Raw genomic sequence first — 6,460 nt, forward strand, 5'->3', positions numbered from 1 at the left:
AAAGACTCTACAGTGAAACAGTAGAACACATGAAAGACTTGAAAATATTCATTTAAAAAATTTTAAATTATTATAGTACATGTTTGGAGGACATGATCTTCACATTCATTTTACGAAGTGCGCAAATGAACTTAATATTAGGTCAGAAAAGAACTGTGGTGAAACCGACAAAATAATTAGCTGCGAGAAAAGTTACAGTGGAAGTTTATTGATTCCAGGGACTATACAGGTGGGTCACAGGAATCCAGCAGTCAGGCCAGAATGGAGAAAGAAGCAGGCTGTTTTTTAGGGTGGAGGAGCCAGAGGAGGTGTCCAACTAGCAGGGTACGGGTCTGGTGGGGTCCTGTGTGCCAGTGATCTCCCTCCTATCAGACTCTTTTTGGTAGATATTGTTGCTAGGGCTCTGTGAGTTACTGGGGTCTGTAGCTGGAGTTGCTGCTGTACCTTCTGGCAAGAAAGAAGATCTTGTGATTAGGCCTGGGGTGTAGACAGGATGCAAAGCCCTAGGTGCTGTTTATGTGGAAGGAACTCTGTCTCCTGGAGGAAGGAATGCTGGGTTTAGCCTCACACTTAACATATCTAGGTGCTTTTTGCTCCCTTCACTTCCCTTCCCCTCCCCAACCAACTCCCTCCCTCTGTCTTTAGATCCATCATCCCCTTGTTCATTATCATTATTATTATTTCTGTTGTTCAGTTCATGTTTGTTACCAGATTTGAAAACGTTTATGCTAATATTGAGAAATTCAGATAGAAGGGATCAATACAGCTAGTCAACATTTTAGACAGGTTTGGGCCTGCTTAGGGTCCTATGGCCATAGACTAGTCAATATTTTAAAAGGATAATATAGGAACTTATTAAAAAATAAGATCATGGATAATTTTAAAGTATTTAAAATAGTAAAAGAGACATTGCTGTTAATCCCCTGCAAAATGCTTCTCCCCAGTTTGAATTCACTTTTTGAAAATCTTTTGGAAGTCCTCTTTTGAGAGCATATGTAGTCACACTGTACTTGCTGCCTCAATGCCCTGACTTGATTCGAAAAGTTTACCTTTCATTGTCCTTTTGACTTAGGGAAGAGCCAGAATTTGCATATTTCCCCATCTGATGAAAAAGGGCATGAGTACACAGAGTAATATTTTTGTGAGTCTGTTTCCTTTCGATGGTCCCCAAAACAGCATTTACAGGATTTTTGATCCTGCCTCGTGAAGACACTCTAGTGTCATTTTGTCTGTTTCCCACAACTGATGGTATGGAGCATATTACATACACTTATAGAATAGAAAGATAAATACATTTAACTGCTGTAATTCAGTTGAATTTTCTTCAGCATTTTGGCAAGGATTTAACATAGAAATATTTGGTCAATGTAATGGCTGACAGTAACAATCACGGATTATCTAATATGTCTACCTTTTTAATTTAGAGGGCATTTAATGCAGCACATTGACTAGACAAATGGTGCAGAACCCAAAATGGATGGAGTCAGAAGAACCAGTACATAACAAGTTATGGAGGACTCTGGCGCGTGGACTCTAGAACACTACATGAGGAAATAGTGTTCCTGCAGCCAGGAAGTTGAGGTTGACAGAATGTGGAAAACACACATCAAATGAGAACTGAAATCAAGAGAAGATGTTGAAATTGGAGAAGAAGTTACTTGATACTGAGAAGGAGAAAAAAGTCCAGGCATCAACAGCCTCCAAGTTACTTTTTTCTTATTGGTGCTTCTTGTTTGGTGGATTGTGGAGCATACGCACGTCAGAGAATCAGAGAACTAAGAGACAGACCGTGTACAAATAACTTGGACAGAGGAGAGCAAGTATGAGCAATGGAGGTGAAGAGGGATAGTTCCTGGGCTGGCAGCACACAGTGACCAAATAAGTGACGGAGATAATTCACAAATGGGTAGAACGTGATTCATAGGTAACCACCACTTATTTATCATAAAACTAATTTTGCATACTAGTTTAAATTAGCTACAAAAACTCTGAAGTAAACTCATACATCTTTTGCAAACATTGAAGTCTTTTATATTAAAATTGAGAAATAAAGATGCAAGATATCATCACAGCTGGATGAAATTTAAAACAATACTGCATAGTAATAAGATCAGGAATTAATAAAAGGTATAAATCAGAAAGTGAAAAGCAATACTATCAGCATTAAACATGAATAGAGTAGAAAAAATAAAGGAAAACTACTAATGTAATAAAATCGGTTCTAAATGTTGTGAAGTTGCATGTTCAGTATATTAAAAGGTGTTTTTATACAGAAAATACACAGATAAAGATAAACAAATAATTTATAAATTATCACAGTAGAAACCTTATGGTAAAAGTAAATAGCATTAAAAGTTTAAGAAATTTCAGAGCAATGAATGACTAATACTGAGAGAAATTATAAACTAATTGGAGACATAGCATAAATTTATGAACAGACAATGTAATCTTATAAACATGAGTTGGATCCATTAATGATGTAATTCTTCCCCAGGAATAAACCTTCCAGGGTTTGTATCTGAATGTCTGTGTACCTCTCAATGTGAAGGAGACATTTGACAAACTGATTCTCAAACTTGAATTGACTTGCAAAGAAATACGTACGAACACAAAAATAGACGGAATACCCAGAATTACTAAGACTTTATAGTAAAGGAGAAGTGCTGAAAGTGTTGGCAATTAGATAAAATAAAATGAACAGAGTTTTTCAGAACAGACTTAATATACGTGGTTCCCTGATTCATTAAAAACACACCACTGCAGAGAATTAGGGTAACAACAGAGTTCTTACTAAGACATGACTCTCGGGCAATTCGATGTCCTTATTAAACCAAAATGTGACTGAACATAATGAAATAGAGTAGCATAAAACGGCTTTTTGTATTTATCAGTTTGCAGAGCCAACAACAGTGGCCAATCAGGGAGTAACAGATTTGGAGGTAAATACTGAGAGTCTTGGGACAGCTCTCAGGTCAGTAGCAGGACTGAAGATGCTTTGAGTAGGGCAGAGGGAGAAGACACAGCAGCTCCCTACTCCCACTAGTCTGCGTAGCTAGCCGCAACAAGCTCTGGGACCTCTATTGTCAAAGGGTAGGATGTTGGGATTAGCATGGGCTCGAAAGAATGCTACCTGGACTAATGGTCTGATCATTTCATCCCTCTACACCAGGGTGCACGCTGCCTCGTGCAGCTCCAGGATATATAACCTGAACTGTGCTTTTCCAGAGAAGTGTCATCAATGAATATTGTGCTAAATGTGGTTACACTAAAGAGAACCAAGAGGACATTATATGCTTAAATGCAACGCCATGAAAAGATGTCCAGACGTGATAGAAAGTCCTTTCTATTACATCAATGATATGAGTATTCCTTTCAAAATTAGGGAATTTAAAGGCTGGCTTCCCTACTTTTGTGGTCAAATGGAGGTCTCCTTCAGATTCTGTAATGTAACGGTGTTCCCTGTTTTTATGGTTTGGGATCATGGTGGCTCTATGAGAGTCCATCACAGTGTTCTCTGTATATGAGGATCTAAGTCTCCATCGCATTCCAAAAAAAAAAAAAAAAAAATTCATCCTTGACTAAGATCCTCAAAAACCTGAAACCACTACAACACAAATAAAACTCTAACAATCTATATCAGATTCATATACAGACGCGGTCTGGGGGCATATATTGGAAATTGCGTTAATGGGGATGCAGTGTCTTTTTTATTTTATTTGAGGATATGCAAAATGAAAGAGAAAGAGCATCTGACCTAACACAATCTATATGTGAGAGTGTAATATGTGCACAAATACAGTTAAAAGAAATCAGTCGTGTTTAAAATAAAAAAAAATGGAAAGCATAACACACTTGCCAGGTTCATAGCAGTTGTGAAATTCTGTTGAGCAAATGTTGAGTTTCTGGATTAGATTTTAATTCTTTTGAGTGATTTCTCTTGGATCAACTAAACTCTGTGTTCTTGTTTCTTCTTCAGAGTCATAGACATCCTTTGTTTATGGAAAGTGGCGTGTCTTTAGAACTGTATGTGAAAAACAGTTTCTGTGTGAACTGCATCAAATAAACTGAGACATGGAAGGGCCCAAAACCACCAGCTTAAATCAGCCTGTCAAAAGTTCCTTTCTTTTATCTGGGGTGTTTAAATGTGAATGCTAAAACCCATTTTGTGTTCTGTGTTTCACTCTTCTATAAAGGTGATAAGACCTAAGAGACCTGTTGTTTGATGAATGGAATCCTCCAACAGCTTTCTCTTATGTTCCTCATAAGTAAACTTTGGTCTTACTGAGGACATGTAGTTTCCCAAACACCCAAATACCATGGGGCATTTACAAATGACTGAGCTCATCTGGACTTTTGCCTCCAAACTACTTCCTTTTAACTGTCCCTCTCGTTCACCAGGGGGTCTCACCTACTTTCCTTTTCTCCAAAGCACAAACATCAGAGAGCCCCAGTCAACAGTACAGTGTCTTCCATAGTGCAGATATCCAATGTTTCGGAAGAAATGGACCCACTTGTATGCCATGTTATTGAGTTAGATTTATTTTCTCCTGTGTTCTTTCAAAGCTAGGCATATCCAAATATACAAATTTTAGTATACAGAAACATAGTTAAAATTATTAGGGAATCAAAAAATTGAGTTTTTAAATTTATATATTTCACTTACTTGAGTCAAAATATTTGGTTTTTTTTTGAGACAAACAAAATTGAGAGAATTTATTGTCAGTGGACGTTCCTTGCATGAAATGTTAAAAATTTTTCAGACAAAAGGAATATTCTTCTGGTCAGAAACTCAGATCTGTATAAGTAAAGGGAGCCAGGCATGGTGGCACACATCTGGAATCCCAGCACTTGGGAGGCTGAGGCAGGAGGAGCGTGGTGAGCTCTAGGCCAGCCTGGGCTACAAAGTGAGTTCAAGACCAGCCTGAACTGCGTAATGAGACCCTGTCTCAAAAAGACAAAAAAAGGAAGAAAGTCAGAAAAAGAGTAAGTTACAAGCTTATTTTTCTTTTTTTTTTTTCACTCTTAGTATCACTTTTATTGAATATGCACTACATGCACATGATGCAGGTAGGGATAAAGTTTATGGATCCATGCATTACAGACAAGATAGACTGGATTTTTGCCAAACATGCAGAGTCAATTAGGAAACTGCTCAAAGTTCCTTAGAGGGAATGGTTTCCGTGAGAACAAGTTTAGATGTAGAGCTGTGTACATATCCCAAAGCATCCTATTCATTTGGTTTCCTGAGTTTATTTGCATTCTGTTTTTCTTTTGCCGTTTCTACAAGTGGTATTAACTGCTGGTATTCTGCTAAAGTCTTTAACAGTTCTGTAATGAAAGGCAGATAATTATGCTTCCTTCTGATATTTTCAATCTTGTATCTTTTTAATATTTGTACTTCTTCAACAAGCATCTGATTTTTGGCAACTTCTGACTGAATAGCACTTAACATATTATTACCCTGATCTGTATCCACAGGTTCCTCCTCTGCAAGTTGTCTTTGTAACTCTGCTATCTTCTGTTCATATAACTTTTTTCTGTCAGACACAATGGCCATTAAGTTAAGTCGAATTTCACCTTCGCTGTACTTTTGTATCCTTTTTTCTATGACTGGTCCTACTGCACTAATCCAGTCATCTTGATTGCATGCACCTAAATCAATTGGTCCTTGTCTTAATCCATCCAATTCATATAACCTTCCATTAAAAGGAACATAACTGACAAAGTGAAAAGTATCTTCTTCTTTGGCTGATGTCTTTGCATCAAATTCAAGCATTTGTTGTCTGGCAAAACTGTTGTGCACTTGTCGAATCACATCTGAATTGTACAATGCCAAACGTTTCATAGCTGCATCAAAACTTTGTGAAAATTCTGACTGTCTCTCCTAAATGGACATCTTGATGGGTACAGTTCAATAGCACACTTACAATGGCTTGAGTAGCACAGGCATTGTTAATTACCTGCTTGGCAAAAATTATTGTGTCAAGTCTGGAGTCCTGAACCACAGAGTCTGCTGGTTCTTCTCCTGGCTGCCACTCGAAAAAAAAAATTAACCTATGCACTGGCTTTAATTTTTCAAAATTCTCAGGCTCTAAACTCCATAATTTCTTCTAGTTGGGCACCTCGGCAACCTGCAGCGCGCCAGAGCGCAGGAAGACTCTCTAGCCATGGAAGAGACGTCGAAAGTCTTCCAGGGCCTTGCGGGACCCGAAGTGGATTCGGAAGGGGCCGGAACCTGGAAGGCCCGGCGACCCTGGAGTTTCCGCCGCCCCTCAGGCCGCCGCCTTTCGCCGTTTCCCAACTCTGCGCAGGGATTCTCGTGGCGGCGCCGCGGCTCCGAAGGGTTGGCCGCCGGGCAAAGGCGAGGAAACGCGGAGGCGGGGGGCCCTCTGTGCGGCCCGCGCGACTCCGGGGACGTGCCGTCCTCCGCGCCTCTCACGCGCCCCAGCGGCGGAGGCCG

The 6,460-nt window shown here is 39.4% G+C and overlaps 1 pseudogene; it reads right to left on the reverse strand.

The window, feature by feature from the left end:
• Positions 1-5,227: 5,227 nt before the first annotated feature.
• Positions 5,228-5,845, reverse strand: LOC102020070 (annotated as a pseudogene).
• Positions 5,846-6,460: the final 615 nt, after the last annotated feature.

Source organism: Chinchilla lanigera, unplaced genomic scaffold (genome assembly GCF_000276665.1).
Source record: "Chinchilla lanigera isolate Chin_1 unplaced genomic scaffold, ChiLan1.0 scaffold00192, whole genome shotgun sequence".
In the NCBI taxonomy this organism is placed as follows: domain Eukaryota; kingdom Metazoa; phylum Chordata; class Mammalia; order Rodentia; family Chinchillidae; genus Chinchilla; species Chinchilla lanigera.